General features: G+C 42.6%; 1 protein-coding gene across 4 annotated transcripts in view; it reads left to right on the top strand.

Moving 5' to 3' along the window:
- The first annotated feature begins 3,315 nt into the window (after positions 1-3,315).
- The window catches only part of il1rapl1b (interleukin 1 receptor accessory protein-like 1b), a 1,390,568-nt gene continuing 1,383,142 nt past the window's right edge, over positions 3,316-10,741 (top strand). The window contains exon 1 of one of the 4 annotated variants that reach the window (XM_043700749.1): positions 3,316-9,019. The gene's annotated coding sequence lies outside the window, so the exon portion shown is untranslated. Of the gene's footprint in view, positions 10,481-10,741 lie in introns of all 4 variants that reach the window. The other 3 variants (XM_043700751.1, XM_043700748.1, XM_043700750.1) reach the window with 3 other exon arrangements.

Below are 10,741 nucleotides of genomic sequence, written 5' to 3'. Positions count from 1 at the left end.
AAGTAATCATCAAAACCTATTCAAAATTCTTCAAAAGTGTCTGCATCCTCCTTTTTGATATGTACTTATAATATCAGCTGTGAATGACTTATTAAATACAATTACATATTAACTTGTTCAACTTCAGATTTAATGTCTTATTTTGAATCAATCCTTTGTTTCAAGATTGTTTTTCTCCAAGGTCCAAGCTATTTCTGTGCTTTGATTGGCCCATCTCTGACATCAAGTCTTCTTAGAAGTATTTATTTGCTCTTCCATTTCTTTTTATTATGTACATTCATTCTTATTCCTTTAAGTTGTTGAAGGATTGGTGCACTTTTTAAAAGCAAGTAAATTGATACTGATTGTAAGTACAGTTTACATAGCTGCTTGTTCAGGCAGTGGTGAACACCTGATATGCAAACAAGCTGGAATTAAGATGTGTGGATGAATGGAGCTTTGGCTTGTAACACTTAGTTCATAGAATCATAGAACCCCTACAGTGTGGAAACAGGCCATTTGGCCCAAAAAGTCCACACCGGCCTTCTGAAGAATATCCCACCCAGACTCATTCCCCTACTCTATTGTTCTACATTTACCATAACTAATGCACCTAACCTACACATCCCTGAACACGATGGGCAATTTAGCATGGCCAATTCACCTAACCTGCACATCTTTGGACTGTAGAAGCACACTGGACCAAGGGAACACACACAGACACAGGGAAAATGTGCAAACTCCACACAGACAGTCGCCTGAGGTTGGGATTGAATGCGGGTCCCTGGCGCTGTGAGGCAGCAGTGCTAACTACTGAGCCACATTGATCAATAACTTGCCACTAGTCCAATAGACTAAGGTCCTTCTTCCTGCCAACAAGAATGTGTTTGGCTCCAATGTATTTGACCACCTTGGGACTGATCAATGTTTGGGATGGGCAATTGGATCTGTGTAAAGGCAGGAGCTATCATTTTCTTTGCAGTAAAAAAAATCTCAAGCCTGAAGATAGCCAGTTTATTTCCCCTTTCAAGTCCTTTGTCAGCGGTGACTTTTAATTGCTAAGTTAAAGTCCTTTATGAATGGAAACCACTCATCTTTTGCTTCTTGCAAATAGATGAAAGTATTTGACTGGCACATGGATTATCTCAGCAAACTCTGTGAATAGGGACCACTAAATTGCCTTCTCAGACTTTCAGCGAGAACGTGGGGACTGCAGATTCTGGAGATCAGAGTTGAAAAAGCACGGCAGGGCAGGCAGCATCCGAGGAGCAGAGGAGTCGACGTTTCAGGCATAAGCCCTTCATCAGGAATGTGGGGAGGAGTGGGGGAGAGATAAATAAGAGGGAGTGGGTGGGGGTGGGTGAAAGGTAGCTGGGAAGGCGATAGGTAGCTGAAGGTGGAGGGTGATGGTGATAGGTTAGAGGGGAGAGTGGAGCAGATAGATGGGAAGGAAATGGACAGGTAGGACAGTTCAAGAGGGTGGTGCTGAGTTGGAGGGTTGGATCTGGGATGAGGTGGGGGGAGGGGAGATAAGGAAACTGGTGAAGTCACTTTGATGCCGTCTGGTTGGAGGGCCCCAAGTCAGAAGATGAGGTCTTCTTCCTCCAGATATTGGTTTGCTTGGATTTGGCAGTGGAGGAGGCTCAAGACTTGCATGTCATCAGCAGAGTGGGAGGAGAGTTGAAGTGGTCAGCCACAGAGCAGTGGGGTTGTTTGATGCATGTGGATCAGAGTTTTCTCTGAAACATTCCGTAAGTTGGCGTCCTGTCTCCCCAGTGTAGAGGAGACCACATTAAGAGCAACGGACACTTGATGAGCATTAATAAAATGCAGGTAAGTCTCTGTGCATGTGAAAGAATCCTTTGGGGCCTTGGGGTGAGGTGTGGGTGCAGGTTTCAGTCTGCCTGTAACACCCATGTTTGTTTTTCGGGGTCTTTTGTATGCAGAGGGGGAGTTTATAAGGGGTTAGAGTTTCAAGTAGTAGAATTGTATGTTGGTGGTTCATAATTGCTTAGCTATAAATCCAGCAACCTGGTCTGTGCTTTTGTCAATCTGGATCTAAAAGACAGATAACGTAGGAATTGTGCATACTTAAAAAAAACCTTTCACTTTGATCATGACTTCCAGAGTAGTGGGGCTTGATTTCTAGCATGCTATGCCACTGAGGTATAACACTGTCGGGAAAATATAATAAAAAGAAATATTTCATGAAGTAAATATAAATTGTTTCTGTTTGTGTTCATGTATAACACAGGTAATATTTCCAGCCTCCAGCCCACGATTGCAGGATTCAAAAGATACAATTGACCTTGTATGATTTTCTTTCCCCTTAAGTTAGTAGAGAACTTCTGGCCTGAACTCGGCTGAAAAAGTGTGAGGGAAGAGAATAGAGATTATTGCATAGCTGCACTTTTTCAATGGTTGCAGCTGCACATTAAATATGAAGCACTTTGCAGTGCTGGCAAAGGAAGGAGGCAACAGTGTGTGAATTGGTTCAATGATGGCTTAACATATCCAAAGAACCATTTCATTCCTCGATGCAGCTGTGAAGCTGGAGATATATGAAGTGTGTGAAAGGCAAATTGCTGTATTTGGCACTACAGTAAATTTATCCTGGATTAGAACTGCTTATACTCTGTTCGAAGAGGAGACACAGACAAAAGCTAAAATGTTGAAAAAATGGTCACCATATTACTGAAGATTTCCTTCAATAATTTCATCACAAAAAGGAATTGGAAAAAGAATAGCTTTTAATGATGGATTTTGACAAAGCAAGTTTTTTTTAAAAAATTAGATGCAAGGCGGTTAAATCTATGTATTGGATTTCTCCTGGAGACCACACATTAACTAACTTTCAGGTTGGTCTGAGTATTTGGAAAATCAGCTTGAAAAAGAATAGTAGCCATGATGTGAAAGTGCTGGTGTTGGACTGGGGTGGACAAAGTTAAAAATCTCACAATACCAGGTTATAGTCCAATGGGTTTATTTGAAAGTACTAGCTTTCGGAGTGCTGTTCTTTCATCAGGTAGCTGTGGAGCAGGATCATAAGACACAGAATTTATAGCAAAAGATATACAACTGTTATACAACTGAAATGATATATTGAACAAGCAATATATCATTCAATACATTTGTGTGAAAAAGAATGTCAGACTTTTAAAAAGCAGAGATACCCAGTAAGGCAGTGCATCCTCTCGAAAAAGGTTGCTCATGCAGGGAAATATATTTGCTTGGATTTGGTAGTGGAGGAGGCTCAAGACTTGCATGTCATTGGCAGAGTGGGAGGGGAGTTGAAGTGGTCAGCTACAGAAGAATGGGGTTGTTTGGTGCATGTGGATCAGAGTTTTCTCTGAAACATTCCATAAGTTGGCGTCCTGTCTCCCCAGTGTAGAGGAGACCACATCATGAGCAACCGACACAGTTGTTTAGCATTTTGGATATGCAGGAAAATCGCTGTGGATGTGAAAGGATTCTATGGCGCCTAAGATGTGAGAGGTGAGGAGTGGGTGCAGGTTTCAGTCTGCCTTTAACACTCATGTTTTTTTGGGGGGTGGGGGTCTTTTGTATGCAGAGGGGGAGATTTTAAGGGGGTTAGGATTTCAAGTAGTAGAGTTGTATGTTGATGGTTCATAATTGTTTTGCTGTAAATCGAGCAACCTGGTCCGTGCTGAAAAACATCTAATGGCCATTGTGGCAAAGATAAATTGTGTATTGTTTATTTTGGGTCACTGTGCAAATATACAAGGTACCAAATGATTTAAACAGCTGTGATGATACCTATTGTTCTGTATGTTTAATTTTACTGTGGAATGAAACATGTTATGATTTGAAAAAGACATTAATATAAGTCGAGTTAACACTGCTCACTGCTTTAATTCAGAGAGACTGGAGAATTATTTACACGATCGGAAGCTTTCGAGGCCCCTGTGAACTGCATTTTGTCTTAACGTCGCTGCTCCTAATCTAAATAACTTTTCAGGTTGGTTAGAATGGATTATCCCGATTAGATCTTTCCTGCTTGCCCAGTCTCACCACTTCCATACACTCACTCTCTCGAGGCAGCTGTCGCGTGGAAGTGACTACTGTCCAATTCCATCCAGAATTAGCTTTTCCAAACAGTTCTGCAAATATAGGTTTCAGTGGAAGCTTATTCTGAACATCCAATTCTGTTATACAGGACTCAGTGCTCTATGGACAGTTCCCAAAATACGTAAGCGTCAAGTACTGCCGCAATTAGTTTGATAAGAGACACGCTGCCCACAGCTTTCTGGTATTCCAGTGCAAAACTATTTTAACAACTGGGCCTTGCACCCTGGCATGCTTCATGGTCTAGGTCTGCATACTACGTGGTGCTAATGTGCAATGAGGAAGTGTCACTCCAAGGCCCTTCTTCCATAGCATACTGAAGGGCTGCATAATAAGGAAAACCTTTCAGGTTGTTCGCTCCTGAGAATGTTTGACATGAAATGTAAGTGCACGTTGTAAGTATAACTTGTAATGGAAAGTATAGTGAAGTACCTAATCTACTTAATTGAGAAATGTAATACCCGTTATGGTAAATGTTATGCAAAATTTGAAGTGGTATATTGTGTGTTTTTACACTATGAATAAAGTGTATTTTGGGGAAAATAATTGTTTTTCAATAAAAGCGTAAGCTACAGGAAAAAAACACCGAGGAACCGAATTGCCAAATTAACGCTACCCACCAAATCCCTTGCAACTGTTTTTTTTGAAGAAGCCACTTTTTGTTATCACAAGGAAGGTCAATGTTTTTACGAACACGACTAATAGGGTCATCAAATTTGTTGGGGATTACATTGTCCCCGGAAAGAACTATTCCAAGAATTGTGTGCAGTGACTACCTTTTATTTGTCTTAAATGTAGTTTGCAAATTTTCCTTTTATTGGAGTTCTGAGTAAAAGAACAACTCATGCTTTCAGTTCAAAACATTCCTTTCAGATGAAGTTTTGCAATGGGTGAGCTAAGATCCACCTTTTCCAGCGTTGCTTTCACTTAGAAAGTAACTGAGCACAATAGCTTTATGCATAATAAAGAGAAGCCATTGCCTTAGGATGTTGGTGAAACAATCTAAAGTAACATTATTTTCTTGGCCAGGTCCTACTTGAACAACGCATTTTGAATGTAATAGTAGTTTTTGTCCATGTAGACCACAAGCAACAGCAATGTTATCAAACTGCTCAGGGAGCCATTCGCATTAAATGCTTCTCACATTCTACCAGCAAATTCAGAATAGCACTTAAACCAAACTACTATTTAAACATTTTACATAGAGTAAAATAAATATTGGGATATATACATGGGGTGAAGGTAGAGCTGCAATATCTTGCAGAAGCTTTATTACAATTTATTTTAAAAAGTTGTCAAATCTAGCCAATAATCACGATGGAAATATTTAGCATTCCACAAATAAAACACCACTTTTTCAGCGCCTGATCTTTTGCTCAACCATAGCCATTACTTAGATTACTACTAAACATTTACTTGCACCTTTAAAAACAAGATATAAACCTTTATGAGTTTTTTTTAACATACCCCGATTTATTATATCCGACATTCACTCCTTTCACCACTGACACACAGTGACAGCAGTGCATACCACCTGTTAAATGCACTGCACCAGCTCACTTCAACAGCACTTTCCAACCCCCAACCTTAACGACAACAGATGCAAGGGATCAACACTACCTGCAAGTCCCCCTCCCAACCCAGATACTATCTTGAGTTAGAATTGTTGTCATTCCTGCGCAGTTTGCTGGGGCAAAAACCCTGGCACTTCCTTTCCTAAAGCACTGCGGATGTCCCTGCACCATATGGATCTCTGCAGTTCAAAAAGGCAATCCATCAGCACCTTCTCGATGATAAACTGGGGATGGACAATAAATGCTAACACACTCATGAAACCCAGATCCTATGAATGAATTAAGAAAAGAATTTCTGCGTTAGTTTGTGTTTAACCTTGATCCTATTGGAATCCTATTCAGAAAGGTCAATAATGATAGCAAATTCCACAGTTTACCAAGACCCAATCCAGTGCAAGCCTTTGTGTCCGTTTTATTTGCTGTCTATTCATGGGATATAGGCAACAATGGCCTGAATCCATCCATGCGGGATCTCCTTGAAACGGTGAACAGGTTGGCTTTCAATAGATGTAAAAAATAACCTTACCGATGTAAAGATGAGCAGTTCGGGAAGACAGAAAGTTTAGACCCTTAAACATTTATTTCCTTAGAGCAGATTGTAATGAATTAATTTAATCAGATATCAGTTTTAAGGCGCTATCTGCTCAAATGGTGATGTGCACGTTGTGAATCATTCACACTGCTTTTGCATAAAACACCCCCATCATATACAGCTAAATTACCAAAGTTTGCGCGTTACGTAACACTCTACATTCACATTCTCAGTGCGATCTCAGTACTGTCCCTGATTAGACCGCCAACTACATCACGCACTATTTAATCATTGCCCCTTATTCCATCCCATTACCGAAAACCTCTATTATACCCCTTTGGAAACCATGTATTTTCTACTCCTCTCCCAAAAGTATTCAAGAAATTCACACTAACCCCTCCAAGCTGCCGATTTTACCACGATACTGATGCCTTGACGCAGCTATCCCCGCCTGAAAACATTTTTGCTGATATTATTCAAAGCCGACAGGCCATAGCAAAAACGCATTCTACACCCCCTCATCCTGCATTCCCCAATCAACGCAAGTGTATAATGTAAAAACATGAGGAACACGTTTTCATCTTGTAAGAGAAACCTCAGTCACACTTCCTCTCTGTGGAGGTACATGTCACTCCCACGTGTGGCATGTTTCCAAGAGTAACAGAACATCGGGGTCAGGCTAAATTCAATAACTTAGCCTGTTTCTTTCTCATCTGATGGGATTATTATGTGTATTATAGCAGCGATATCAAACATTCCTCATGGTTTTCGGAACCGTGAAAAATTTCTTAATGTACAGTCAGGAATCTTCTCTTCAAATGTGATAGATTTGGCAAATAGCGGTGCTATAACCCTGACAAATATTCAGACTCAGGACCGACACTGATTTCACATCCTGCAAGACCATCACTCTTCCGCGGCACTAAAGTCTAATCGAAGAGCATTCGATCTCACATGTTACCATTAGCGTCAAGAGTCCATCGCTTTGACTACCATTATCGCTCAGTTTGCTTAATTCCCACTGCCGTGAAAATGAGATGTTGCCTGGAGGCTGTCTGATTGACAGGCAAAACCTCATCTAAATTACCAGACTTTTTTTTATTTGGGGGGAGGGCATAAACTTCACTACGGATTAAAGTTGATCAAAAGCAAAAATGGAAAGGAATCAATAGTGCGTGGTTAATTTGCAGCTGAAAAGGTCGCCAGGTATTCCCCGGTGATCCTGTCCTACTGTCGCTCAGTGAGTGACTTCAGTTGGCAGACTGCCGGGTAAAGTGGGTCTGTTTGTGTGGGAGGTGGTGATGACTGTCCCCAACACGCTTTAATACTGTGGAACAATATCCAAATTATAAGTAGGAACGTGTCAATTGGATTCGTCATCCGTACAGATCTAGGTATACAAGGATTTATGCTGAATAACTGAATGTCTCTGGGTCTCATTAAACACATCATTAAACACATTTTCATACCATCTCTCATGTGTGTCAGTTCAGATCACTAGATTATATTTTCTCAAGAAAGCGAGTTATCATTGTACCCTCCCTAATGCTGTACACTATACGCCGTGGATCCACCTGCCACTGTTTGAAAGTACATTGGCTTTAATCTGCTTCACATTTACCTCCTGCAATGTGAGCACTGAGTGGCAGATATTAAGGAGTTCCTTTCCCTTCACAGACTGCGGCTCTAGAGCAGAGTCTGTAAACAGAACGGGTTTCCCCACTGAGAGCTCTTTCATCTGGTGAATGCCCCTTCATCGAAATTCTGATCGCATTTATTTTCGGTCTGTAGCGGCCTCTTAATTCATCCGCAGCTGTGGGGAAAACTTTGTGAAAGACTTCACACTGTCGCGAACTGGCTGGAGCGAGGATGAAACTAGATTTGTTTTTTTTGGGGGGGGGGGGGCGGGGAGAAGTGTTAAAAGTAAATGCAAAGAATTGAAGTGGGCACTCGGTATCTGGCGAGAAGCTTCTCCTGAATAATGCTCAGTGGGATCCCGGCGATAGGGACCCAATTCAGCAGCAGTGCTGAAGACGAGCCAGCGTTCTTGGCCTTCGGGATCTCCAGTGGGCGGCAGTCAGGGAGCATTCGAGCCGAGCTCTGCACGCTGCTACAGCTTTTTTTTTTAACGCAGGCTATCTTCTCTTGCGCTCATCAGTCCGGAACGGTCTCGGCAGTTAAGCAGCACTCGATGTGCTTGGCGTTTCCAATCCCGTTTCGTTGCCCGGGGAAAAAGAAAATTGGGATGCTTGTCGGCAGCTATCCGCGGCGGGCGCTAGGACCTGAGAGAGCTCTGTGCGCCGCGGGAGCTCGGTGCATTCTCACAGCGGTAGCAGTGCAAAAGCCTTGAAAGCTGCGAGTGCATGTGTCGATCCAGCTTCTCCTCGCTTCCACTCTCTGCTGCCGGAGCGTGTACTTCAAACCATGGGATGCTTGAGAAAGGAAAACCACGTCCCCTTGTGCCGTCGCGACGCCCCGTCATAGAGCTTGCGGACTTTTTGCACTGTCTCTCTCTCTCTCTCTCTCTGTCTCCCTCCCTCTTCACCCAGTCTCTCCTTGCTCTATCTCCTCGCATCTGGCTCACCCGCTGCTGCAAGCAAACTGGCCACTTTTCAGGACACATGAAGCTGTGATCCCAGAGGAAATGCGAGTGCATATGGAAGTATTACCCTGGTAGCGAATTTGGCACGTTCGGGAAGGGGCTGCTTTTTTTTTTGTAAAAATTTGGTCGCTGTTTCAGAGCTGAGATTGGAGGGGAAGCGGTGGCATTTTCGCTGAGTGGGCGCTGTAATGATCAAAGGTGTCATTTGCTGACATCGGGACCAGCAGATCATTTCAGGAGGTTTGGGTAAGATTTCCTCACATCCTACATAAACTCCCGAGTCTCTTTGTTAAATGCCGTAAATTCCTGCAGCCCACCGGATACATTGTAGCTGCCTCCGTAATGCAGTTCCCCTCGACTCGGTTCTCCATAAGTTACTGCAGATACATGCTTTCTATACATTTGCCTCGAGCTTGCATTTTAAGATTGTCGTAAAGTTTGCAGACAACCGCAGAACCGGTGGCTGCATTTGTGGATTAGTTGTCAATTTAAAACGGTACGCCATATTTTCAGAAACATTTGAAGTACGGTGCGGATTTTATTTCAAGTACAGTTATTTCTTGGGAGGGGTATTTGTGGGGTGTGGGGTGAGGGTGGTGAACAAGTATCCACTATTATCAATCCTCTCCAAGTCCCTGTCCAACAGAAACAGCAGCCTAGTCTGCTACATTTCTCAACTGGCAACGCCAATTACCCCTTCATTCACTCTTGCCTCTTATTAAAAAAAAGCCACTCCAGTTTGAGCTCTCCGCCAGTCACTGGTGTGAATGCAAATACTTCAAAGTGTGACCATAAAGACGATGGATACGTAGAAATGCCGTGTTTAACACATATCTAGTCTCAAGATTAGTTCTGTAACCACTCGACGGAGGAAATGACCAGCACCAAGTAAGATGGAGTTGGTCATTTATGTTTTTAAGCGTCTCTGCCGGTAACTTGCAAGAAATCCGTAGTCCGAAGGTATCCAGGCCATGCTAGAGAGTGTGGGAGGGAGCCAACAATACATTTCACTTGAATTAATGTTGGCATTGGGTTAGAAACCTGCAGTAAGCGACTTGGCAAGCTATGGGAAAAAATGGAGCCTCCAACCTCCGAGACCTGATTCACTCATGCCTTAAACTTTTTTATATATATAAACTGCTTTATTTAAGCGCATCTCACTCGGTAGCTATCTTATGAAAGATCTGGAAGTCTCATCTGTACCGCATTTGCTGAAGTGAAGCTGTTCCCACGCATTCTGTTGCAACGCCTCCTACTAAAGATTCTCATCTTTAATTACTGACTCTGAATCACATTGGATTGCGAGGACTCTACACTGTTCCTTTGAACGATAGGAACTGATATCAGGCAAACCGAGTTTCGTTTTTGACATAGAAGACAATTCTATCATTTCGTGCAATTATACACTGGGTTGGCAAGATCGCCTTACACAATCACGGTGTCACGCTTTTAACGTGCGTACTGTATACCGAGGGAAAACTTCATCACCCACGTCTAACAGGAGCCAAGCGAGGAACCCTCCACCTGCCCTGACCATGTCTCCATAATAACTGGCCTGGTTTGTGCCAAAGTAACAAACAGCGACTGTGGAGTGTCCGCCTACAGGTGCAAAGATCCACCCTGTTCGCCAGCCGTCAACTCCGTCACATGCCGTACACGGGAGATGTACTGAATACACAGCTAATCTAGTGTACTGTATCGACTCCTGTAAGTACTGCCTTTCAGGCGAGATGAATACATCTTTTACACGACCAAATTTTAGGAGCAATGTACTCCAGCCCATGTCCTACAGCACTAAGTATCCACTCTGGTACTTTTATACAATATGTCAAGGTTATGTTTAGACAATGGTCAAACTGAACTTAACTCGCGAGGAACACTTTTTTTGTTGCTCTAGTGTTTCTGAAATGGACGTAATAACTTATTACCTATTTACGAGAAGCATCTTACCAACGATAATGTAATTTA

The sequence above is a fragment of the Chiloscyllium plagiosum genome, chromosome 12 (genome assembly GCF_004010195.1).
Source record: "Chiloscyllium plagiosum isolate BGI_BamShark_2017 chromosome 12, ASM401019v2, whole genome shotgun sequence".
Taxonomy (NCBI): domain Eukaryota; kingdom Metazoa; phylum Chordata; class Chondrichthyes; order Orectolobiformes; family Hemiscylliidae; genus Chiloscyllium; species Chiloscyllium plagiosum.
This window is presented reverse-complemented; position numbering and strand designations above follow the sequence as displayed.